The following is a 27,088-nucleotide window of genomic DNA, read 5'->3' on the forward strand; positions in this document are numbered from 1 at the left end:
GTGTGTGTGTGTGTGTGTGTGTGTGTGTTTGTGGGGGGTTCACCCATCCTTCAACTCCTTTTTTTACTTCAGCCTTCTGTGATGCTTCTTACTGTTGTGGAGGGTGGAGTGAGGGGTCCCAGAGGAAATCGTTGTGTGTGGATGTGTATACAAGTTGTTGATTAGCAAAGCAAGTGCAACAGGAATCACATGCTACTGTACAACTCTCAGTGTGGGTCTGAAAGTGCAGGGACTTTTCAAGCCTCAGAAAAGTGTCTGCCTCAGACATATGGTGGCTTATGTAAGTTCTCATTTTTCTTTTTTCAAATTCTGTCATTATTAATTCAGTCACGGGTTTCTGGACAGACTTGTCTGTTACCAAGTCTACAAAAATGAATAGTTCAGCAAAAACAAAGAGAAATCTATATGAGAAAGAGTATGTTTCTCCACTCCTGTGTGACAAGGACAGGGCTGTCCAGATAATATCCAACAGGATTCACCAATTATGGATGCGATGCTTTCAGCTTAACATAACAGAGAAAATTCTGTGGAAGCTCATGACGATATGAAAAGATCTGGCCGTCTCTCATCATCTCTGTTGTGTTCACATTGGGGGCTGGGAGCCCATCTTTCTGATGAAGGAAAGGGGTTCAGATTTGAGCCCATATTTATCAAGTTTCTCAGAGCGGCTTGCGGATCAGTGGTGCCTCTCTGAAGATAAAGCACAGCTCCCCTCTCCAGTGAAAGGCTGATCACTTTCTGAACCAGCTCATTAAAAGTTGAAGCCAATAAACTGTAACTGCCTTGATGTTGAGCGACTGAGTCCTCACTACCTTATAAATATAATGTGTTTTTTTATCCATTGCCAACAATTTAATGCATACAGATTACCACACAATAGAGTGCTGTTCAATTCAAGTACAATGACAATTTACTGCTGTAACTAACATATATTGTTCCACTACTGAGTGTCATGTAACCGTTAGGGTTCATGTTTCTCAGTAAAAGGAGGATGCGATGTTGTTGGAATTTACTGGTACAATTTACTGGAAGACCGCCTACTTGCTTTATTTCTTGAGCCTACCTACTCTTCTACCCTCCACATCGTTTTCCCTTGTAGAAATGGCTCCGTGTCTGAATTAAATTCATCAGTCTGTACACTTCTATCTCCCATCACACCAGCACCATATGAAACGGGAGAAGTCCACGGTTAGTGCTGTCTGATTATAGAATCAATAGACGGAAGTCTATCAAAGCACTCACTTGGTACACTTAACCTTTGTGACTGTTTAGACAGACTTCTTCTATCTCTCGCGCTGCAGACATTTTAAAATCTTCCCTCTGGACACAATCGTTTTCTGCCATCTGGATGAGGGTAAGAAGAGAATACCAGAGTGAAGAACAGAGGAGGGGACAAAATAAGACGGGAAAGGAAAAATGAAAAAGAAAATTACAGGAAAGGCTAAAATGGACAGTGAGGGAGAGCTACAAAGTCAACAACCTACTCTTTAGGAAAACAAGGTTTCATCTCAATATTCAACTCTCACTCCTAAGCCAAAGCATGAAAGATGTGTTCATTTCCATTCCCATTACAAGCCTCAGATTTATTTCAATAACACGTGCGCGCTCTTTAGAGCCTGCAAATTGCAGCGCCAAACAGTGTCAGTGGCATTTCAAAGGCAGCCAGAGAGTGTTTGATGGTATTCTAATGGTGTCAGGTTTTGGGGGATTTCAGAAGAGAGCATGGTGAGCTGGCGGCTTTGAAGTCAGGCAACAATGACAAAACGCAACTTAGCCCACTCACCACAGTGCACCCACTCTCTTTCTTTAGAGTGCTGGCTCAGGGTTGAAATAACTGTGCACAACATGGATTAGGGTTGCCAAAATCCCTCACTGATGGGGGTGGGGGTGGGGGGGTTCAACTTTTTCCACAAGTTTGACATTCAAGTTCCTTTCAGGCCAAAGCCTCCCATGGAGTCTGTGAGTGGCAAAAGTTCCAGAAACTTATTCACCAAGGGCTGCTTGGTTGCTTGACAGTCTACTCCATCAACTTTCTTGGCACCAAAAACACCACTTCAAAGTTTTTACTGAAGCTTTTAGCGAGAACAAAATATACACCGAAGTCTTTAGGGACTGTATAACTGACGATTATTAATTGAATTTACAGAACATTATTTGTGTTTTACAAATAACGCACCTTGCAGCCAGTGAGTAGCAGTTTAACAAAAGATCACTCCATGAAGTATAACTTTCTCTGTAGGCCTATACATAAAAGAATAAAATCTAAGTTTTCTGCAGTTGTCATGTCAGTCACATTCTAAGAGATCAGACAAGATAAAATGTTCTAACAATATCATCAGAATAATGAAATCAAAACATCTACACATTAAACTGCAATCCAGATTTTCTGCCTCCCAATGATGAAGCAACATATTCTGTCATCAGACATTATCCAAGTGTGTTTGCACTGGCTCCACTGTCTTTGTCAGCCATTCAAATTGGATATTTTCCCCTCCTCTGCCAGGTACTAAAATTTTCCTTTGAGGTGTTTTGAAGACAATTTTCTGTCTTGTAACTAAATGTCAAGTCTCCATGATGGGAGAGATGGGAATCAGAGGAGTAATCTCAAAGGTGGCAGTATGGGTGTGTTTGAGCTGATAGCTGCCGTGTCTAACCAGAGAGAGTGTGCTCAGCCTCATATAAAAGGCTCATGAGAACACCATTCTCAAATAATCATCCAGCATTAGAGAGGCAGCAGATTTTTGAAAATGTATTTACACCCAGAATTGCATTTTACCCAAGAGTTTCCTGTCACAGAACATTTTGTAAGACCCATTAATGGGATCCAGTAGCAACAAGGCTTGCTTTTCAGCTATAAAGATAACAGTCTGTGCCCTCTAAGGGTGTCCTGACGGTATAATCTTTCATCTTGGTTTTAACAGATGATTAATATCCCCCACCTCCACCTTTACCCACTCCAACCAATCCTATCATGTCAGATGTGAGATTAGTAATCACCAGGTAAAGCAGAATCTAAGTTGTTAGCAAACCACATGGTATTTGGTAAATGGATTTGTATTTATACAGCACTTTTCTGGTTTACCGACCACTCAAATGCCTTGCAACACTTGTCACATTCACACAGTCATTCATAGACTGATGGCAGAGGCTGCCATGCAAGGAGCCAACTGCTCATCAGGAGCAAGACAGTGCTTCCTATCCAAAGCACTCGCGATGATACTAAGCTCACCCATACACCCCCACACTCACACACCAACAGTTTTGGTCTTTAAACAGAAGTAAGTATCATATAATACTGGTTGGTGAAAGTAGCTTAAATGTGACGGCTGTTGTTATTAACATCAGCATACTTGCTTTTAATAGAGTACAGAGCATTTATCTATATATTTAACACAAGCACATCTGAAAAACATTTTCCGAGTTCTTTTCTCACAGATTTACCACTCACATCTCAGAGAATATCTTGGTGGTAGGGGGGTTTCTGGGAATGTTATCTCCCTCTCCCAGCTCTGTCTGTCTTTGTTTTTTTACCTTCAATGGCCCTAATATGTTGTCGCAGAAAACAAACCACTACATCTGTGAAACAAACTTGAAAGATTTTTTTACAAAATATTTCAGATGTCTTCCTACAGTATTCACTCTTGCGGTACAATATATCCTCGTGGCAATTAAGTCATGATATTGGTATATGGTACTGTTTGGGCACTAACAGCACTTGGGAACAATCACAATCAGGATTAAACATAAAAAAAAGTAATTAATGACTTTTAGCAAGAGACACTACATGTTTAATTTACTAAAATGTAACTGAAACACACACTTTGACCAACATCAACCCCACCACGTCTGCAAAAAGGCTGAAACATTTCCACATAAAAAGGCTGAAACAAATGAGTAATATGTAAACATAATTCCTAGGTGGTTGCTCTACCCCACACCTGTTTGTACAGATGACATGAATCACCACTCACACAAAAAGCTGTTAAAGCAATGAACATTTTCAGCTTCAGTAGGCAAGCTGCATCTCTATCAGAAATCAGATTGACACTCGTGTTATTCTCACCCATATAGCTGTCTGTTTGACAATGGGTTAATTACTGTCACACACAATAATAATAATAAACTTTATTTACGTAGCACTTATAACACAAGGTTACAAAGTGCAAAAATAACTGTGAAGAAGATATTTTAATCTGATCTTTGATGGTATTGTATGTTCAAAGGAAAGTATCTGCATTTCAAATTCAAAAGTATTTAAGTAACATACATATTTTCAACTTTTGATGAGAGCAGAAAGACTTGTTTATTTTGGAGACACAGTCCCTTATTACAGTTTGACATTGATTATTTGTTGTTGTTTTTTTGTTATTCATGATGTACAATTTATTTCAGCTAATAAAAAACAGCTAGCTAATTATAACACATGACGTGCCCCTTGAGTGGTTTTACAAATAACAGGGCTATAAAATGTCACTGTCGACTTATGCCCCCCCAAATATTACTATTGTTAGTGTTTTATTTTTTATTTTAAGCTACAATAAAAAGTGTCAAAACAGTAGAGAAGTTAAACTGTGCAGCACTGACATTCATAAAATTATTTACTTGAGGTTCAGAGATTGTGTTGAATCACCAGCTTAGAAATGTGCAAAAGCTGATTATGATAAGCTGGCACTTACAAAATAGATCAGTCACTAACAGCTTAGCAGCTGAGTTGAAGTCATTCTACAAAGTGTGCACAGTTGAAGCTATCTGGTCCCACAGCAGTCTCATGTGAATCAAAATCACCATCTTTTACCATGTTCATGAAAAGGTTTTGTGTGGTGTTGTGCTAAATCTAGCAGCTGGTTCAGTCATGATCTGATGGTTTGGTTTCTTATACTGATCAGCGAGGCTCCCTGTTATCCCAGTCAATAACCAGAGATGGTTCATTCTGTTTTAGTATGCTTTCTGTTTCTCTATTTGCTACTGTAAATCAGTGAAAAAAAGAAAGAGAGAGAGAGAGAGAGAGAGAGAGAGAGAGAGAGAGAGAGAGAGAGAGAGAGAGAGAGAGAAGGAAAGACATGTTTTGGTGCCCCATGTCTTTTATTGCATGTTTCTCTTGAGGACAGATTCCTTTTTGATTTATAATATGGTTTAAAAACAGCATCTGAGAGCTGTATTGGCATGTGTTTTTGCACACAAAGAGGAATACACGCGCATACACGTGCAAATCCACACACACGCGCACACACACACACACACATACACATACACACACACTCTCAGAGTACATGCTGCTGCACTTCCCCTTCCCTAAACACATGTTCATTAGGATAAGAAAACAGACTGGATCAAGGACAAGGATATGGACACCTCAGCCGGATCCAGAGCGAAAACTACATCTTGACGTTTCTCCGATCAATAATCCTTTTGTTGCTTCTATCTCGCTTCCCAGACTGGAACTACAATTTCTATGCTATATCTCTATTAAGCACAAAGAAATAGAGGCAAACAACCTGTTTGTTTTTTAAGATAACAATACAGCATAAAACTGAAAAACTTACACACACAAGAGGAAACAAGGCAACAGGGCTACTAAAAAAGACTTCATAACTGTGAACATTGTTCTCTGGAGTCTAGAGCCTACAGAACTCGTACTTTTCTAGAAAAGAGCTTGTTTGTGTTACATGCTATTTATACTTTATGTTATTGTTTTATTCTTTTCTTTTTTGTTTTGAGAACAGTTAGACAAGTGTGTTATGTGTATGTTGTTTATGAGAAAATCTAGTCAAAGTCAAAGTGCATTTGAATTGTGTAACAAATGCATAACAAATTGCGTAGAGATAGTTGAGACAATGTTAAAGCCCCTCCAATGAACTATTTCCTATTCATAGCAGGATGTGACGAGATCCCAGCAGCTGAACATGCAAAAATTTTAAATTTGTTTTTCTATGTAATTACAGACAAACATACAATTCCCCAACATGGAGGACAAAGTTTTCAATAATAATTTAATATTCATGTGGGTTTAAAGGATCAGTTCTTTCAAAGAAAGATTCTCTGGAAATCATCAACTGCTTACAAATGCAACACATCTAACTAAATTATCTAAGAACTAATTAGAATCAGTATTAGTAAAATTTGAGTACAATGAATTGTTTTACCTGTTAAATGCTTTGGAGGGTTTTTAATATATTGATGGCACACTCTCAGAAAAAGGGAAGAGAATTGCACCTAATACTATCCTCCTCTATGTGTTTTTTCTATGTTGTATAAACTTAGTGAAGGAAAATTTCACCATCATTCATCATTTATATCAAGAACTGTAACGAACTGTTATTTCAATACATCCTGCATAATTATGACCATCTTTCACACGTGTTTATTTTTTATGGGAACGTTCAAAAAGTACATGTACATATTCAGAAGCAGTAGTACTTTGAGTTGAATTTAAAGTAGATGCAAACCAAAGAATGAGGATCAGCCCGTTTCTCTCTTCCTGTTCTCTCGTATACACATCAGCGCACAGACAACACTCATATCTGAGCCGGGTCACTTAAGACCTCTGCCTCATCACTTTAACTAAGTTACACAATCCCGACTGCTCCACAGTCTTTTCATCCCCGCTTTCCCTCCTCTCATCTCACCCTCCTGCACTTGCATCTGTGTGCATCTGCGTCCCCAACTGCTGCGCAATTAAAGAGAGATGAGCAGTGCTGTTAGTTGATAAAAAAAGGAGTGAAGAAACATAATGTAGTTTGTGTGTCACCATCAATTTACTGCATGCTGAAACTTTAAAAGAGCAGATGAATAATTCGAGAGGAGTGCAAAGGGGAAGAAGAGTGGTGGTGGGGCGGGTGGTGAAAGAAATAGATGGAACATAGAAAAGAAGACAACAGGAGACGGGGAGAAGGTAGAGAAAATGACATTGTTATTCATCCGACTCTTTGTCACAAGTTGAGACTGAAAGATGCAAAACTTCAAGTGAACAGTCTCCCGTGGGTGAGATACTGCAGTTCAAACAAAGTAAACAACTGTTTTACTCTGATGCACACTTTAGTCTTGCTGGAGGCTAAGTTGCCTTCCTGCTGCAGCTGGTATTATGGCACACTTTGCCGGCAGGGGAGAACGCAAAAATGGTTGCAAAGATCTCACAGTATTCTCACCAAGTGCGGCACGCAGGAGACTCTGCCTTGTTGTTATTTACATAAAATGAGCAGGTTGGCTTTCATGTACGGGGAACTGCTCCAGTAGAAAAGGATCATGAACACAGTATGACAAAGTGGAGATACTCTGTGCTCATATAAAGGGAACTTTTACTGTCAGAGATGAGGATGTACATTTGGGAAGAACGGAGGCCTTCCCCAATTTTTCCACCAACTTGAAGACAGTTACATAAGTGACCACTTGAGCGTATGTATGTATAAATATGTTTTTACTTGTGTGGATTTCATTACCTGAGTTTCCCAAACATTTTTTTGTTCTCTAAGGAAGTCGATATTCTCAAATTTCAAAATCGGAGGAAAATATCTAAGTACATATATAAATTATCTAAGTATAAAAGTACATGCCTGTATACGTGGTCTACACTGTATTAAACCTAAATTTGTTGGTGACAATAGCCAGTCTTTATAGCCAGTGTAATCAATGGCTGCAGTTCGAGATTTATAACTCCTGTTTTAGCTCCCCTTCATTGGCTCCCACTTTCTTTTAGAATTGATTTTGAAATGTTTGTTAACTTATAAATCCATTCATAGTCTTGCTCCAGCTTTGCACTTTTTTAATTTGCACTTTCAATATAAAAATGATTAATTGTTACCCTGAACTTTGACTACATAGCCTAAAGTTGGCAAAATGCCAGCTCTCAGTACTACACATATTTTGCACTTCAGACACATTTCAGTTGGTACCAAAAAAGTACTGATGTTTGATACCCAACTCTAGCGACCATTAAAGAATAAATCTTTCAAAGGTGATTAACTTTTATGAAAAATACAACCAAGATTTCAACAGGGATAGCGTATGCGTCTTACAGTGTTTTAGAAACTAGTACAAAACAGAACTATTAAAATACACGTATGAAAAATAATGGATGCAGAACCAAAAGGATTAAATGCCGTGAGTGAGCTACATCTGTTAAGTGAAATGATGAGGCTTTATGTTTTACCTGGTCCAGGAGACAATCCCCCCCAAAAAACACAAATCAAAGCTCATGTTACAACAAGATTACAAAGAACAGTGTGTGAGAGTTTGTGCAGCACGGAGCTTGTTTATCTGAATTATATCATGAAGTCTAAAGTCTGGAGGTGTAACCACAATTTATCCGTCTCTCTAATGTGGGATTTGAGCTTTTAATGGGCACTTAGCCTTTCCACTGGAACATTTTAACTTCGAACAAAAAGACAGGTGAGGTGTGTGATCCGTGTAGAAGAGCAAGATGAACAAGGATTAAAGCCAGTTTATTTTAGAGATGTGCAGGAGCTACTTGTTTTAGTGGATGTGGCATCCAACAGATGGACGTAATGGTGGAACAGAAAGAAGAACAGAGGACAAGAGAGTGAAACAGACTCAGAGCTACACACAAGAAAGTTAATAAAAGTGTTAACAGATCTCATATATCAACATTACAAAGTATCAGTGTGACCCTATGAACTATACTGCACAACTGAAACAGCAAACACTCACACAGACACTAGAAAAAGGTTATGGACAACCAGTAAAACTTTCCTTTAACTGTAAAACCATGTATCTCTAAATTTGGTGATTTTGAATATTGAAATATACTGAAGGATTAAGTGTGCTTTTATGGGTGCGAACATTTTCAGTTATCTTAAGATACATAAACCACTTAAACAACCAATGTCTAAAAAAAGCAAAACCTGAAAATAGACCTGAATTTATCAAGTTATGAAAAGTTGAAGCTTTGGAGATACATGGTTATCCCATGACAGCGGCCAATGTTGTGAGAAGCTACATTTGAGCACAGAAGTTCATTCTTGACCTTTGGGAACAATATATGTAGGAAAATAATGTAACCTGAATAAAGCTGGTTCAGGAGGCATCAGGGACTTATGTGTGGAGCTTTGTTCATGTGATAACAAGACGCACTTGAAGGCATCAAAAGTGAGTGAACCTTTAGGTTAAGGCTTTCTTGTTAACTTATGTATTCATAGTATCTTAAAGATGAGGCCAAAACAGAGAGCATACTTTTGTTTTAATAAAAGCAGCTCAGTACTGTTGTTTGTGTAGAAGTGTATTTTATGTAAAATTATGTCATTTTCATTGGTTTTAAAAAAAGGAGGCTATGGATGCAATTTTTATTAGAACTTTTTCTTTCAGTCTATTCAAGAGAGATGATAGATGCAATATGCTTTGAAGACATACATGTATATATACACACACAGAGCACATGCATCAGCTGAATTTCTCCAGACATTTAATAACAACATGTGCAAAATACCCAATTAAACTAAAACTCCTCGCAAACAGTCAAATGTTAGTACACACAACAAACTGGCGCATTGCTTTCTGTTCAAATGTACATACTAAATAAGATATGGGGGAAAATGAACCCATTTCCCCTCATGTTACTTTTAAATGCAAATTGGGTCCTTCATTAAAATGTGTGGCTAAACTTCATTAGCAGCAGATATTGATTTTCAGGCTGCGACGATCTGATAGGCCCTATAGGCAAGTGAAGGTACAAAGGTTTGTCTAAATGCTAACTGGTAGTATGTGGCTCCGGGCTAGTTGGAGTTCTGGATCTGAGAGCTATAGAACATCTGGAGAGGTAACATTTACATAAGCTTCTCTTTGTACATGGGAACCTTCATTAACATCACGCTGCTTTGAACTCAGGATGAGATGGTAATACAGACGAAACAGAAGTTAAGGAGAGAGGCGCTGCGTTGGATTGTTGCAGCGATGTGCTGTTTTCTCTGATGGTGTTTCCTGTTTTTGCACAATATTTCAGGAAAAGGACTGGAGCTTCTGGGTAATCCCACAAAAAGAAAGCCCAACATTTCAAGAAATGTCGTCTCAATATCAAGATCTTAAAAATTAAATTGAGGAGGCCTGCGCAAAAACTTGGTGAACTAGTAATAACGCATTTTACGCCAACCAGCAGTGATTGGTTTGCCAGAGCTGAAGTGGGGAGCAACCATGTAGAGAGCTCCACGATCTGGCATTACTGTAAAAGTACATTTTAGAGAATTGTTTATTATTATTGTATAATTTGTGGTAATATGATTTGGCAACGTTGTATTGTATGTAGCCATGCCAATAAAGCCACTTGAATTAAAGTTGAATGGAGATTACGCAACTCTCTCTCTCAACCTGGTCACAATGTTTTTGCAGTAATCATACTACTGATAGGATGTGTTGTCAACAATATTATTAATGATAGGAGGTTCACATGATCCCAAATTCACCTTTTCTGCTTCCACACAGCTGCCCTGGTCGGTCCTTCTTGCTATCCTCCCTCTGCCGCTTACCCCTCCTCTCTCTGATACCCGGGTCTCTACCATAGACTCTCTGTTAATTCAATCTCATTATTTTGCCAAACATGGTCATACTGTGTGGCTCCCCCTCAATTACTGGCTGGCCTAACCCCCTGATCTCTGGCAAATGGGGGCCCAGTCTTGTGCCACTCCTCTCACCGTACGGAGCACACAAAAGGCCATGACCCAAATTGCGGGGGATTTAGGCCCTAATCTGTCTTTACTCTGCAGAATAATGGATGGTTTGGATAGAGACCAGAGGAGAAAGAGGAGGAGAGGAAGGGGGTGGGGGGGGGGTTTACAGGATAATAGGTATAGTAGCATTAGGAGCATACCTCCAGTTGGGAAAACATCTGCTCTTTATCATCAAGGGCGCTCATCTGGTCCAAAGCCATGTTATGTGTGTGTGTATGTGTATGTGTATGTGTATGTGTGTGTGTGTGTGTGTGTGTGTGTGTGTATGTTGTGCTTGGAGGTTGTGGTCGGTGGGCAGGGACTGACATGGCCTGCTTTACATTTTTAAAAAGTAACACACGAGGCGCCTCCTGCAATCACATACAGTGTAAATTATTGAAATTATCCCCAGTGTCAGTGGTCTAAGACAACACAACAAGATACACAGATACATGGTATGGCTCTACCTGCCAGGCCCCCTTACACACTTGTAAACAACTGTAATTCTCTACAAAGCAAGCCCGAGTACAGTATGTCTGTGTGTAATTTATTTATCATTTATTTATCCGTCTCCCAACAGGCAGTTGGAAGTGAGAGATATTATATGTTTACCCCTCTGTGAACACACACACTCAGGCCACATGTGCACATAGAGACACACACATGCTCTCTTAAACACAATTGTCAGAGTTATGTATGCTCTCCATCACAGATTAAATCTTTCTTTAATCGCAGCCTGTATCTTATGAAAAGGAAAATATGAATAGAGGTAAAAGTTGCCTAAAGATTAGAGAGGCACGGTGACTGAGGATGTTTTTACAGGGTAATCCTGGTTTACTACAACTTGGGCCTTATTTTCATAGTTTTGGCCGTCATCATGGACATTGTTTTCACTAGGGCAGTGGTTGACAAACCTTTCCTGTGATGCCTGTGATGGATGTTACAATGCACAATTTGTGCCTTTGTTTTCCTTTCCAAATATATTTGGCTATAGGACCAGTCACAAAAGAATTTCAATGGAACTGCTGCAACCACTAGATATTTTCCAAGGAGGATTTAAACTGTATGATCGTCTAATGTTTTTGTGTATCTTGTCAGTCAGTTAATTTTATTGATACAGTATAGCCCAGTATCACAAATCACAAATTTTCCTCAAGAGGCTTTACAATCTGTACAGCATAAGATACCCTCTATCCTTGATTTGACCCTCGATTGGAATAACGACCCCTCTCCAAAAAAAAAAACCCAAAAAACATTTAACAGGAAAAACAATAGCAGAAACCCCAGAAAGAGCAACAGAGGAGAGATCCCTCTTCCAGGACGCACAGAAATGCAGTAGGTGTTGTGTGTAGAGAACAACAGCAAAAACCAAAACAGCAAAATTACAAAAGTGAAAATCAGGATGAAAAAATTATAGATAGTTTGAAAACATAAAATATGATCCGAGAGGAGGTCAAACAACATGCAGGTGCTGCCAAACAAATCTGACCACCAACCTCCTCCTCCACCATGGAAACCTGGACAGAGGACAGACGGCACAAAGAACATTTTTCAAGTGATGATGCCATACTCCCAGATCTTAGTAATTAACTTGAGATTACAATTATTATTAATACTGACCGTAGTGGTGGCTAAGACCTAAGTTTAAAAAATAATCCGGAATGATCTTTTAATAGGAGACACTTTCTTTTTACTACAGAGGTATTCTCCAGTCCACTTGACCTCCACCTGCTCAGTCAGGCACTCTCACACATGAACAGTGAACAAATACAGAGCAAGGTGTCTCTGAGAAAAAACACACTGAAAAGAAGCTGGACAGCATTATCATAGATGAAGGTGAAAAGAAGATTCTTTTAGTATGGGTGTGTTTTTTCTGTAAAGATTATACATCGGTTGTCATACCATCCTGCTTGAGCAGGAGTGTCATGCTTAACCAGCCCCGGGGAGTGGGATTATGAAGAGCAACCATCTGATTTCTTCCTCCTCCTCCTTCTCCGACCCCCTGCCTTTCCCCAAAACCTCCCATCTCATCACCGCCCCTCACTCACCCCAGCCTCCTCTCGCTTGTATGATTAAGGGTCAAGCGTGCCACCTCGTCTCCAGGCCATCATTAAAAGGGCGACAGAAAAGAGAAAGAGAGAGAGAGTGGGAGAAAGACACCCTGGCACACGGGGCTAATGAAAGCCATGAATCACAGTGTGGTCTTTAAAGAACATATTAGTAGCATCATTAACTCTGCACAAAGGCCAGAGCCGGGGTGAATAGACAGGTCGCTCTACCAGCAAGCCTGCTGCCCCACCCCCTGCCACCAGCCCCTACTGCTCTGCCTTTCATATCCCCTAGAGCCTCCTCTCATTAGGGAGGCACCCATACTGCCACATATGGTACAGCTCTCAGTCCTTGACTACTTACCCTAGACAGATTTGAGAGAGATCTAAGGTGCAACATGAAATAAATGGTAGGACTATGCAGTCACGACGAGCTCAATATGTTTAATTATTACAAAAACCCTAAACAAAGGATGTATCAACACATGAATCAGTGGCAAACTGTGCTTTCCGGGTGTCCTGGAACAAACTCCGAAAACAAAAGCGTCTACTTCTGAGCTAGCAAACAGCAGACATATTTTTGATGGACACGCTCCTCTTAACCTGCCACTTCCTGTTTGAACAAAAACAACTCTCCCTCCAGACACCCTGCAGCAGGGGCCTGTGGGTACTCCTCACGGGCAGTGACCTTTTCACACAGCCTCGGGACAAAGTGGGTCTCCCAGCTCATCCTGGAGCAACACTCACCACCACCTCCACCATCCACCACTTTCCTTCCCCGTGCCCCCCTCTCTCCTCGGCCCTTAAGATAGCCAGGACATGATGGTGTTGCTGGTAGAGGCTGGAACCCCTCAGTACCCTCCATCAGAGGTGCGTCTGGAGCCCCCGTGCTCAGGGAGTCGGCCCAGGCCTCATTAGGAGCTCCATGATGAAATGAGCTGAAAGGCCCCAGTCTCAACCAGCACCAGCCAGCAATCACAGCAGCCTGAACTGGCAAGGCTCATCTCACGGCCCCACAGGCTTTAAATCATGGATAACCTTCTTGTTTCTCTCGCTATCTAACTATCCGCAACTCCTAACTCGCTCTCTGTCTCACTCAGACTATGTATGGCGTGCCTCTCCTCTCTGTTACTTCTACAATGCTCCCCTATCCCCTCCACCCCCAACCCCGCCCCCCCCACTCCATCTCTTCCCCTGCCAGGATAGGTCCTCTCTCACTATTACTGTTACTCACAGACCACACTGTACTTTACTGCCTCACTCACTAGAGGCATCAAAGTTTAACACCTACAACTTATAGCTGTCAGTCACCTCTCATCTCTCACTTCATATTTATATTTCCATGTTTCTCTCTCGGATTGTTTCTCCAAGCTATTCATCATGCATCGTAATTCTTTAAAAAAAATCTTTACTCCACTTCTGCGCTTCTTTTACCTCTCTTTTTTTGACTCACTCTGACTCTTGTTTCGACTTTTTCTGTCTACTTTGTCAGCTCTATCTATCTATCTATCTATCTATCTATCTATCTATCTATCTATCTATCTATCTATCTATCTATCTATCTATCTACCTACCTATCTATCTGGCCTTCAAGATCCTGTTGCTACTTTGAAATTATAATCAAAATTCCCTCAGCTGAACTGCACTGGTGACATGCAGGTGTAAGTGCCTGCAGGTATGAAGCACAGTATGCTCTGCATGCACCGTTGAAAGAATCAAAGCAGTGGCTCTTTGGGAACCAGTGCGTTTGAATCCCTATCAGAGTAAAGGGGAATGATTTCAGAGGACTAAAGAGGACAGCGAAGACACCAGTGACACAGATATTACTGCCTCATTCTCTGAACAATCTAAACATTTCAGTGAGCTTTGATTCAGTTGTGAGCAGAGGCATCCACTCGCAATCCAAAACAGAGTGGAGGAAAAGGAGTGGAATGCCAGGAGCAGGTGACAGCGAGCATTATACAGCCGTTCTTGAATATTTGTTTGAATAATTGAAAGCCACTTAGTCCCATTTGAATGGCTTAGTGTTGTGGATCAGCTACACCTATTGAGGGAAGAGCTGACTGTGGCTAGCAGGGACAGACATTTATGCTATGGCTTCTTATATATTCATGAAATGTGAGCGGATTCCTCACCTAAGTCACAACACAGAGAGCCATAGATAATTAAGGATTGTTGCAATGCTTTTTTTCTGCAGGCAAAACATCTCTCCCCTGCCCTCAACTCCACACCATGTATTAAAAGCATAATTCTATGATAAAGCTAGTTTAGGGAAACCTAATGTTATATTAAAGCGGAGTTAATCAATGCAAAGGGAGCCTTCTTACCATACATTATTATGCGCTACAGAATGCTTTAATGTGCAAAAAAAACCTTCTTTGTTGGCCAAGAGTAGACATTATATTACTACAGGTTAATAAAACTTTGGGTTTCTTAATTTTTCATAGTGGTTAGTGCATATGTAAATATTTAATGAGGTCTTTATGCTCCAGATATTCCAACAAAAAGGTTAATAAGCTCTAAGATGGAGGATAGGGTATATAATCGCTGGCCTGTCCTGCAGAGAGAAGAGGAATGGTGAAGCAGTAATAAAGGACCCAAAAAAAGGAAGTGAGAGGGAAGAGGAACGACACTTAAACTGCATTATGAAGTAAGAAATATATATATGAATAACAGCTTTAATATTACAGTTATAGTCACACAGTTATAAAGGTATGCTTGTTGATAATCAATAATGTAGCTGCAACTTATTTTCAATCAAAATATTTTATCAATTGATCTGTCATGCATTTTTTGATACATACAATTTAGACAAAATCCTGAAATCAGACTTTCTCAAAGCCCAAAGTAACATCTTCCAATAACATTATTGTCCAAAATATAACTTCAAAACACAAAAATATTCAAGAAATCAACAAATTCTCACATTCGAGAAACTGGAACCACCAAATTTTTGACACAAACAAAAATATTTGGCGATTCCTTTTCTATTAATCGAGTAATCGCCCATGCCCTACATAGGTGAGACACATAAACTGTATATAACTGCCAGCTCCTTTTTATAGTACTCCATAAACAGTCAGATATGTTGTTAACCAAACATACAGCTGAATTACTTGTAATAAAATATATAAAATATCAACAGCAACTGTCAATGACTGCTCTCCTTGTAAGTTTGACATTTAATTTCTACTTTACTAACAAGCACCTTATAAAATAAAATCTACATATTGACATCAGGCTAGAGCTGGGGAACCCAAATTGTCACTTTCATTTAACTCATCTTCCACCATTACGGTACGTTAAAAGCCCTGTCCCATCTAAAGCATATAGCTCTTTCCTTAATTAACACACACACTGTAGTGTGTTGCAATATCAAATTAATATTTCAGTGCCTGCTTCGTTTTATGGCCGCTACCATTTGAATAGGCCTTAATAGAGTGACAAGACATTCCCACCGACCACTGTCCCATGAAAAATGCACAAGCCACTTAAAACCAATGGCCAGTCACAAGAAGACACTTGGCCCCTCAAGACAAACCATGACTTCTATCCTGATGAGGGGAAAGCAGACACATTTTCAGCGCCTGCTGTGGAAACTAATGCCTTCCCCTGCACACACATCTGTTATGAAGATTGGATGAAATGGTTTGATAGTGAAACATTAGCTTCTTTTAAATCTCACGCCTGGTGAGCATTCTTCAAATGTAACGCAGAGTTAATAATTAAAGTGCCCCATTCGCCATAATATTAATCGTCAGAGCCATCTGATAGTCTTCTTGCCAAAAAAAAGGCTTTGACTCAGAGGTTGCATTAACATATTTGAACTGAACATTTAGCTGTAGATGATTTCATTATGAATGGAAATACAATACGGAATAGAAAAGGCTGAAAATGCCTGTCCTCAATGTGTTTTCATACATGTTTGATGCATGCTTGAAATAATCAATAGAGCTGAAAGACTGCAGGGGTAAAAGGTCAAAAGACTTTATCTGGGGTAGCTGAAGGTCAGTTTATTCACTTAGCAAGTGACCAGGAATCAAATGTTGTATATAGTTATAGTGAATCTAAATGAATATTGCATATGTATATTGGTAATTAATTAATCTACGTAATTAATAAATGAAACACTGATATGTCTCAACACTATTTTTCAAACACATTTTTTATTAATGAGCAGGAGTGCTTTAACATGTAACATGTTGCAAATTACATGTAAAACTATAAGCCAATGAAGGGCCATTCGCCATATTAGTCGGGCAGTATCAGTGCATCGTCATCATAGTCATATGCTGACTTTCATAGTAATACATCACATTTCCCATATAATTGTGCAGCAGATTGCTAATGTAGAGGAGACTTTAAGTGAGAAATGCTTCTCTGAGAATACATGATGCTGATGATTGAGGGATTTTGGGAGGAAGAAATGAAAAGAATTTGGAATGACAGGATGGGATAGGAGAAGAACAGGACCCCACATGATGGGGGCCTTGAGAGGCTGTCTGCAGCGCTGCCTGATTGACACACAGTCGCAGTGCTACTGCCAGGGACCCTCCCAGTTTGGAGAAACAGAGCACAATGCTTCAAGCAGACAAATACACCTGTTCCGACGGACAAAATGACAGGTAGAAATACATGACGACATAAACGCACACAGGCATACAGTGAGGAAGGAAGGTATTCGATGGCTGTCATGTGAGAGTTATTTTTGAATCAAAGACATGTGAGGTATTTATCTATGTACGTATCTGCAGCACGAAGCAAGAGCTAAAGCTAACAGATAGCTTTAATGCATGAAAGAATAAATAACCGTCCGGAGGAGAAGATTAAAGTAGATGCTGGTTTATAATTAGCAGACTGGCCCACAGCTATAGTACGAATCACTAGTACATCTTTGCCACTGGTGATAGAGTGTGTGTGTCACAGGGTTGACTGGGGGAAGGATCGAGCAACCTGTCACCCATATTTCACACTTAAACTTAACAGCGAGGTCTTGCATAGGCACAGATACAGATATTTTTGGGCAGATAAAGACACAACAACATTTGTTTTGACATATACATGCCATGCACACACACTCATGTACTGAGAGCTGAAGTATGTAAGTAAGTCAATGCGATATCTCATTGATGTTTTCGTTCACTTGTCTTTCTGGAAAAGGTCATCACGTTCTTGAGGTTAACTAAGATAAATACTATAGTACTTGCTTTTAGAATGTGAACGCTTTCTGCTAAAAAAGTTAAAGAATAAGGCGGTTGATATTCTGTGTTTTCTTTTCATCAAAAAGTTTTTTACACCAATGCTTTATGTCGAGTTTATTGAGAACTTTTACCTTGAAAAGTTCTGAAGGATATTCAAAAGAGACTCTGGCTTGCTTGACACACCTCTAAAAAAGCCGTCAGTAAACGTGTGATTGGATTCCCCTGAGGGAAGTGAAAATAAGCGTCCATAGATTTATGAATGCGGATCAAACGCCGGGACGCACACGTGCACTGCAGTGTCCTTATAATCAATTTGTTTAACAAGGGAGAAAACAAAATCCACCGTATGTTGGGATCAATCATACAACCCTCCCAACAGGAGTCCCGCTCCTACCGACTGAACTAAACGTACACGTAGGAGTTGAAGGATTTGAAATAATTTGACTATGTTCTGGCCCGCCATGTAACGACTTGAAAAACATGCCAGTCTCATTTGCCAACCCCTGCAGTAGACCTTAATTGTTTATCAGTAAGCCACACTGTTGCACTTCATTATACTTGATTCAGTATTTTGGGGATTGTATTTGGTACTTGTTGAATGTAACCAGCCTTGTCCTATAAACGATTAAATGTTAGCTCTAAAAGACCACAGCTACAATCTAGTTTTCATATGTCCTTGTATGTACTTCTCCCTGACTCATGACCCACATTCACTTTACAGGAACGTCATCGTTTCAACTTTTTAACTGTAATCTCTGCCATCCTAAAATGTCTATCCCACATTGCTATTGTGACAACTATGTCTGAACTAGGGAAAGTGACGTGTCCATTAAGCCAGCCACTTAACTGGGCCGTCAAAATGGTGACATTTAACCTGTGACGATCTTGGGCTAGTGAGAGATAGTGTTCGTAAAATATATATGCAGCACATATACCTCATATACCTCATATACCTATATCCCACTTTCCTCAGGAATACTAAAGAAAAAACTGTGTAATTGATTAAATTTCTTTACTTCCATGTATCTGTATACCTTCCTAAGTGAATTTTTAGTTTTTCTTTTGCTCTGTCCTTTTAGTATCCTTTTGTATCCTATTCACTTAATTGTGCCGCTGCCGCTATAACACCAAATTCCATGGGAATCAACTCATTATTATTTTATGATATATTATCTTAAAGTGTAAGTCCGGTATTTTTCAACCCCCCCACATTTTCCCATGTTTCACTGTGACTGATTGGGCCAACACTTTTTAAAATAAGAGCGATAAATGGACTATTTCTGGTTAAACAAAAATGATCTTGTTCTTTAAAAAAGCTATAACTCTGTGTAGAGATCCTTTTCATAATATTCAGACACTTAAAATAACAATCTGAGCCTGTCAGCGGCAAAAACAAGCACTTTAGTGGATATACTTTAAAGGGGCGCAATTCCCCACAAGGATTGCATTAACTGGAGGGCGCTTGCTTAATACTGGACCAATTTCAAATGTTGTCCCAATTAGTCACACAGGCACAAAAGCATGGGAAAATAGGGTCTATTTTCCCATGTACCATCCTTACCATTTAACTTAACTTAACAGTAAGATTAACTAAACATAACACATTGTTTTTTTAATTTTTATTAACTATCCCTGTTCAGACCAATGGAGTAAAACACGTAACATACTGTCACATGGTTTTAAATTAGGTTTTTAGAGCCAACTTTTGGAAAACTAACTGAAACTTTGGTTCTTTATATAAACACAGATACATTTATACAAACATGAACACAGTGACACAAGTGCACACAGATCACAAGTCAACAGGTTGCATCATTTGCATACAGGAGACAAAAGGATTTGGACGACAGGCCTCAACATGGCGATGAGAAGTCATTGTCATACCCCAAACCCCCACCCCTTGTTTTACTACTGTCAGGGCAGAAGCCTAATGTAATCATCTTTCAATCCAGACCTGATAATGAGCATAACATTTCTCTTTTCATTCATATCAGGTCAGCTCTGTTTTCACACACTCACACACTCTGGCACCCATTAAGGTTCCCAAAGGTGCACGACGACTCCTTTGTCTCTAATGGAGGAGTCAACAAACAATCTGTGAGTGCGGGAGTTCAGAAAACACTGATGGAAATGCAAGAAAGCAGCGAGAGTGAGAAGAGAGAGAGGGAGACAGAAAGACAACAACTGACATCTCAGGGAATTTCACAGGGATGGTTAATCCAATGTGATCAGCGGAAGATTTTAATATTTAAATAGCTAGCAACGCACCAGAAGTTTCTAATTAAATTATAACTCATGCTTGAAAAGCAAAAGTGCATGTGTTGTGGGAGCTTAAATAATTCAGCCCGCCCTATATCTCGTCTTTCTGTTAACCTGGAGACAAATGGCACTTGCTAGGGCTTTTAGACAGGGGGCTGGCACTGTCAGAAACATGAACAACATCAGCTTGTAAAGGGCCTCACCCATCAGGGCCCAAATCCAAACTGACTGGCCTCACTACTGAACAATGTTTCTAACCTAGGAATTAATTTGGTTAATTAATTCATTATTAATTACCTTAAAGGCCACACAACATTGGCACATTGTAAAAAGATGACAGGAAAAAAGCCTCTTTCTAATGAACCATAGATGTTAATGAGGCACCAGGCAGCCATGTTCTGGCTCCTCTCACTATATCATCCTACCTGCTTGCTCTTATTACAAGTTTCCAGCAAAAAAAAAAAAAAGTATCAGAAAAGAGTTTATTAATTAATACACTCTTGAAGGATATATGAGACGCTCACAATATCCATGAGAAGCGTAAAATATTTAGCATGGTAACATTCATATTAATGGCAAAATTACACATACATCTCAAAAATTAAATTAGAATTCGACCCAACATTGATGGCAGAGGCATGTCAAGCATATAAATGTACTTATGGCTCGAGGTTAGAATATCTCTTTTCATTCATTATTATTTTTTTTTATCCACCAGGTATCTTCGCTTTTGGCTACTCTGCCCTTGCGGCGTAATTCCAGAAAAGAATTACATTTTTGATGGGAACTAATTAGGCAGGCCTTTACCTGAAATTCTTCCAGACTGTTGCGTGTTCCTGAGTTGGGATGATGGTGGTATAACTTATTGAGGGGCACCAACTGTTCTAACTTCTGCTCAGGAACAGAGGGAGAGAGGGAGAGAGCGCAGAGGTCTGTTTCACAAGGCTTTCGCTTTGCAGAACAGAACAGAAGAGACTCTTAAAAACAAACTCCAAAGAGACAGAAAGTCAATCTCTCCACAAAGGCCTTTCACTCTTTTGACAAATACTAAACCCTGGTGTCATAGTCTGTTGCTCTACCCTGTGAGGGAAATTTAGCGCTCAGATACCACGCATATGAGACTGCCAGAGAATTACAATACTGGAGCACATTTCTGAGAGAATAACAGTCCCCACTGTGATTACTGCATTTGATGGCGAGTACACCTCAGACATTTTGCTGACTACTCTCTATTTTTTGTTTTACCTGTATCTTTTATCCCTTTTATTACCATGTCAGTGCTCTCTCTCTCTCACACACACGCACACAAAGACACAACTGGCAGAGGGTGGTAAAGTGGTAAAGAGAGTGTGGGAGAGGCAGACAGTATCATGATCTGAGATGATGAAATAAAACAGTCTGGCTGCTACCATCTCTTCTCTTGCTGGCAGTTATAGAAAAGCCGCAGAGGATTTCAGGTAGGAGGCACACGCAAACATGAGAGATGTGTCAGCTCCGATCCAGTTCAACACAAAGGAGACCAAACACCACAAACTACCAACACAAATTTGTGTCTTGTCCTCAACAACAAGAACAGAAATGGAGGGTTGATTCCAGACTTGGCTGTAGGAAGAATGGGTGGTGGGGGGGAGGGTGAGCTAAACTTTGGGATGTTTATTCTACAACTTGGCGAGCACTTTGAGAACATGGAACAAAGACGTGTGGTTCGGTTCTTTTGTGCTCGCAGTTCACACAGCCTTTGGCCTCAGTCTTCTCAAGTCCCTAGTCAGGACTGATGTGAGCCAGTCAAGACATATAATTCAGATAGCAACTACAAGAAAGCTCCAGAGTCCACTCCAGGGGTCCCCTTTCTGTCTCTGACACATACACAGACTGTATATATCCACGCATGACTTTGTGAACAGCCCTTCATGATTGCCGCTAAGTTTGTAATTGTTCTGATCATAAAGAAATACCTTTCAAGAAGCTTCTGTTTCAGACCCGGAGCCTGATTAAAGAATGCATGATACTTCAGTGACAAGACTGTATTATTAATTCATTGCAAACAGTGGAATTTGGGTGTGTTACTTTGAAAAATGTTCAAAACTGGCGGCCTGTAATAAAAGCACTGAGAGAAATTCCAACTCATTAACATTTAATCGCAAAATTCTCTTTCATATGAAATACCCAATATAGGCTGTCAGAATCAATCAGGTGTCCAGAAAAAGGGAGATGACATGCCAAAAGGATGGGGAATATGTCAATTGTGGCACTCAGTGTTTCTTCTGGCTGTCATATTGCCAGTGCTGCCTTTAAGTCGACACTGTTAGGAAATGTGGCTCCGTAGTGCTGCTTTAAAACAGTGGGGGAGATGTGGAAGGAGAAGTAAAAAAGAACCTTTGCATGACAGGAGCTGGCACTGGAGGTAGTGTCATCTCTTGGTGTGGGAGAGGTGTTCAAAGCCAAGGCTTCTGGGTAATGGGCTTCTTTGGGGCGATAGGGGATCTAGAGGAACTCTTCACTCATAATTTTATAATTGGCCTGCTGTCCTGGGGTTCCAGGCCAGTACTCGTGCCTACACCTTCAACTTAACTCTTTTGAAAGCCTGAGGTTGGCCCTCGTGTAAAGACTGGTTGTAGGAATGCTGAACAAGGATCAGTGATGTGGATGATCCAGATTTCCCTTGATGCTTTTGGAGCAGGGTACAGGCAGAGCTACTAAGCAGGAACAGAAAGGCACAAAGCAAAGCTCAGAGAATAAAGTTTAAAGTTTAGGACAGTGTTCTGTGTCAGTCCCAGTTTTGAAATGTTCACAAAAAGAACATCAACTAAAGGATGGAAAGTTGGACGCACTCAAGAGCAATGAGATAAATACATTTAAATCTATTTTTAGATTTTCAATATGTTGGTTAGTTAACTTTACATCCATTCCCCTGCAAACATTCGGCCCATTCAACATGGAATTACAAGACGCTGTTTCATGTCAAACATCAAAAATATAGCTTGACATTTTCAAGTACATATATGAAGCCAAATAAAATATATCACGCACAATGTTTAACTCTACGGCAGGATTGAATATGATATTAAGAATCCTTTGTGTTGTCTTTTAGCATTAACATCTTGAAAAGCTAATTCTGAGATTAGGATTAGGAGATTTGTCAAAGGCATTAAAATCACACAAATGGCTCAATTACAAATGAGTCAGGTTTAATTTGAATCTCAACACTTCAGCAGACCCTCAGAGAGAGGGTTATTGTAAGGGAGACATTTGTTTGACAAGTGGGAAATTAACCATCAAGGGGCATATTGATACAGAAATAAATTATAGCATAAATTATACTTATTTTTTACATTTGTATTCCTTTTTCTGCAAAAGTACAGTTGCATTGTGTTTTTTCTTGTCAGTCAGAAACTGGAATACAAGGTAATTAAACCAGGCCCACTATCCTCAACATTAGAAGTACAGTGTGTAAGCTCAGCAGCATTTGTGCTTTTGTCATTACTTTTTCACTTTTCCAACGCATCTTGGAAATGTTGTGGCATGTTGGCCCAGATAATATTTGAAGACAATGTAAAACGTTTTTGTGTGTCCATACAAATAAATGGAAAACAATACAATATTTGGCTGTAAATTACACATGTGTACGAGTGAAACAGTGAATGAAATCCTTACTGCCTCACTTAACAAAATAGTGACATTGAGACGGACATTGTTCAGAGGGACAAGATAGGGCTGTGGCAACGACATTTTGATGTTGCAGATTTAGCTGGTTACAGACATATGTTGACATCGGTCACACACCATTTAATGATTTGCATCAGAATCAAGTTTTGTGAAAAAGAAGCTGGGAAGCATCTGGAATATTAGTGATACTTAACAGCAAATGTGATGATAGAATATTTGCTGCCTTCTGAATCTGTTTCCTCGGTGTTGCTACCTCCTGTGATTTTCTGTTTTGACTTGATTACTAAAATGTCATTCTGACATGTCACTGCATCTGGAGGGGACAGTAAGTACTGTGTCTGTAATGCTATCAAAGTGGAAAAAAGATATAAACTTGAGAGTCCAGAGGGACAAAGGTTAAAAATGCTCAAAATGTTCAAATTGTCTTCCTGTCCACCTGCAGCTATGCTTAAGTTGACAATGCAATTCTGTGTCAATCCACAATGATTATTCCCCACAATGAGTATTATAGAGCTTCTACCCAAAGAATCAGGATAGGTCTAAATACAGTGAATGCTTAGATTTTTAAATGACAAAGTTGGGGAAGTTGTTGAATCCCTCTCTACTTTAGTTCTCTTAAGGCTCATGCAGACTACACGACTTTCAGCGTCGGCCGATGGCCGTGCCGTTCACACTACACAACTTGCCGTCTTGTGAGGGGAGTCTGAAGTCACTGTGGCATTCACACTACGTGACTGATATGTGACAGGGGGTCACACACTGCATGAGCTGACAGCGGGTGTGTCACCCAACGCTGATCTACAAACCACGTTTTGTCAAGAAAACACTGAAATGTGGGAAATGACGCGAACCTACACACAAAACAGCTGATCCATAGCTGATTTACCCCTGACAGTCGCCGAGCTCTCAGTCTGGCAAATCGAGCTATAAATCGTGAAGTGTGATCTAGACTTTACTCAGCTTTTAGAAAACAGGCCTATTGATAAGTGATTTTCTGAATTTATGTGGAACAAATAATGACACGTTTCCCTATGTTCTACAAGCACCTGCAATTTTTGGAGTCCTTTAAAACAGGCCTATAAACTGGAAAGTGTTTACTCTTGCTACGGATTTCTAATTACTTTAAATGTCCAAGTTCTTACGGTCCATTCATCCCTTGCTTATCCTTTGCAGAATCACGGTAGGTTGGTGCCTATCTTGCTGTTTTAATTTTAATTTGTTGTCAAGTTGTTGTTTTGTGTGGAAGCCCTAAGAGGCCATACATTCATACATTTTATTTACTTCGTTATTCCTGTGATAAAGAGTTAAAGAGGTCATATTATGTTTTTTTGGCTTTTTCTTTATTGTGTTACCTATCTTTTTTGTGCATGTAATAGTTTCACAGTGAAAAAGCCCAAAGTCCACCCCAAATGGGGTTCCCATCTCACACAGAAAATATTGCTCTGAACTGCTTGAAAACAGCTCGTTTGTAGTCCAGCCTTTTCTTCTACTTTCTTGTGATGTCACAAGAAAATATGCATCATAATGCTGCCCAGCAGCTAGTCAGACACACCCTCAAAAACACCGGTGGAAAAACATACTGAGTTGCAGCACACAGCACACAGACGTCCGCCTGCTGCCTCAACTCTCCCTTCCAAACATTAGCTACCCTCCAGGCAGTCAATGGACATAAAGTTGTTACAGTGATGTAGAGACAGAGCTCAGTTAAAACTTTATGGATGTAAGATACATTTGTAACAAATTAATAACTCACCACTCTTGCTCCTGTCTTTGTTGCTAGGCTGGTAAGGGGAACACATACAAATGAAACAAAGCGTGTTTACCAGCTTTTCAGGAACCGCCCTACTCTGCTACCAATTGGCTAGTAGTCTTTAACTAGGTACTGCGCATGTGCAACTCACAACAAAGATCTTGTAGAGGCAAGATGCATCACTCCATAGCTAAAACAGAGTGTTCAACAGACAAGGTGAAAAGAGGTGCTGCAGCAATGTGCAGTATGACAAAAAATATGAGTTTTTTTGAAAATGAAACCATGAAACCTGTTCTCGACCATTATCTCAACTTCTCAAGTTATTTATGTCGTTGCATAAATGTTTTCCTGAGATAACAGGATAAATTTCTCAAGATCCCGAGATAACAAAACTTTGTTTTCCCGAGATAAGGAAAATTGTATTTAAGTTAAATAGTAGTTTACTTAGGTATACTTTCCACTGCTGCTTCAAACCCTGTGATTAGTGGTCAACCCACTCTCCTGAGCCACATATACCCCTCAACGCTAAAGGCTAAAAGCTGCATAAAGCTGCATTAAGCTGTAGAGTGGGGTGTTGATTCTCAGTGGGACTGACTTACATGGAACCATTTGATACCATGTTAATACAGACAATATTGCTTAACAACATGATAAATTCCTTCCAACTCCTTTCCATTTTTGAGGCTTCGTTCTTCCATCCTTAACAAATCCCAATACAATGTAATCAAGAAATAAAAAAGGAAAAAAGAAACCCTGAACAGCCATTTCCTGATATAAATATGTTACATAAAATGGATTTTGATAAAAACAGGGGTTTTTACTGTAAATCCAGCAGTGGCGTACTTTGTGAAAAGGATCAACTTGAACTAAAATATATGGATTCAAGCCTCTTGTCAACAATCATCCATCCAGGTTCCCTTGAGCAAGACAATGATAAAACTGCAAAACTGGATGCACTGCTGTGTAGCTGAACGTGCACTTTGAACTCCTTTTGGAAGAATAAACCATTTCCCCATTGGGATCAATAAAGCATCACATTATTATTATTTTACTAGGGCTTGGACAGATTGTGAACATGGTTGTAAAACAGACTGTACTCCTGTAGCCCAACCTCAATCCTAACCAACTTGACCTTAGTAAGAACTTCAGCAGCAGGATCATACAGCACAGAGAGGCTATGGGTTAGTAGACCCTAGAGCTATGTGAGGGTGCTATTACAACCATATGGGCTCTAATGGCTGTGTGCTGGGCTGTAATGGTGCTTGGAGTGAGTGGAAAAGAGAAAATAAGGAGAAGTAATCTCAGAAAATGCTGACCTCTGAGCCACAAAAAGTAGGTGAGAAGTGTTAACGGCTCCTTGGCACTATTCCGAGGTTTTCTTTATAACCTTTGGCCTTTTCTCTCTGTAGACTGTAGAGAGCAGACCTCCTCTTATCCACCTCCTGTAGTTACTACAGCCTTTTCATTGCCCTTATTTCAGGGTCAAATGAAACCAAAGGCACATTTTTAAGA

The 27,088-nt window shown here is 39.8% G+C and overlaps 1 protein-coding gene across 2 annotated transcripts in view; it reads right to left on the minus strand.

Moving 5' to 3' along the window:
* The window catches only part of cdh13 (cadherin 13, H-cadherin (heart)), a 370,680-nt gene that overhangs the window by 231,543 nt on the left and 112,049 nt on the right, over positions 1–27,088 (minus strand). The gene's annotated exons all lie outside the window — the stretch shown is intronic.

The sequence above is a fragment of the Micropterus dolomieu genome, linkage group LG22 (assembly GCF_021292245.1).
Source record: "Micropterus dolomieu isolate WLL.071019.BEF.003 ecotype Adirondacks linkage group LG22, ASM2129224v1, whole genome shotgun sequence".
Classification (NCBI taxonomy): domain Eukaryota; kingdom Metazoa; phylum Chordata; class Actinopteri; order Centrarchiformes; family Centrarchidae; genus Micropterus; species Micropterus dolomieu.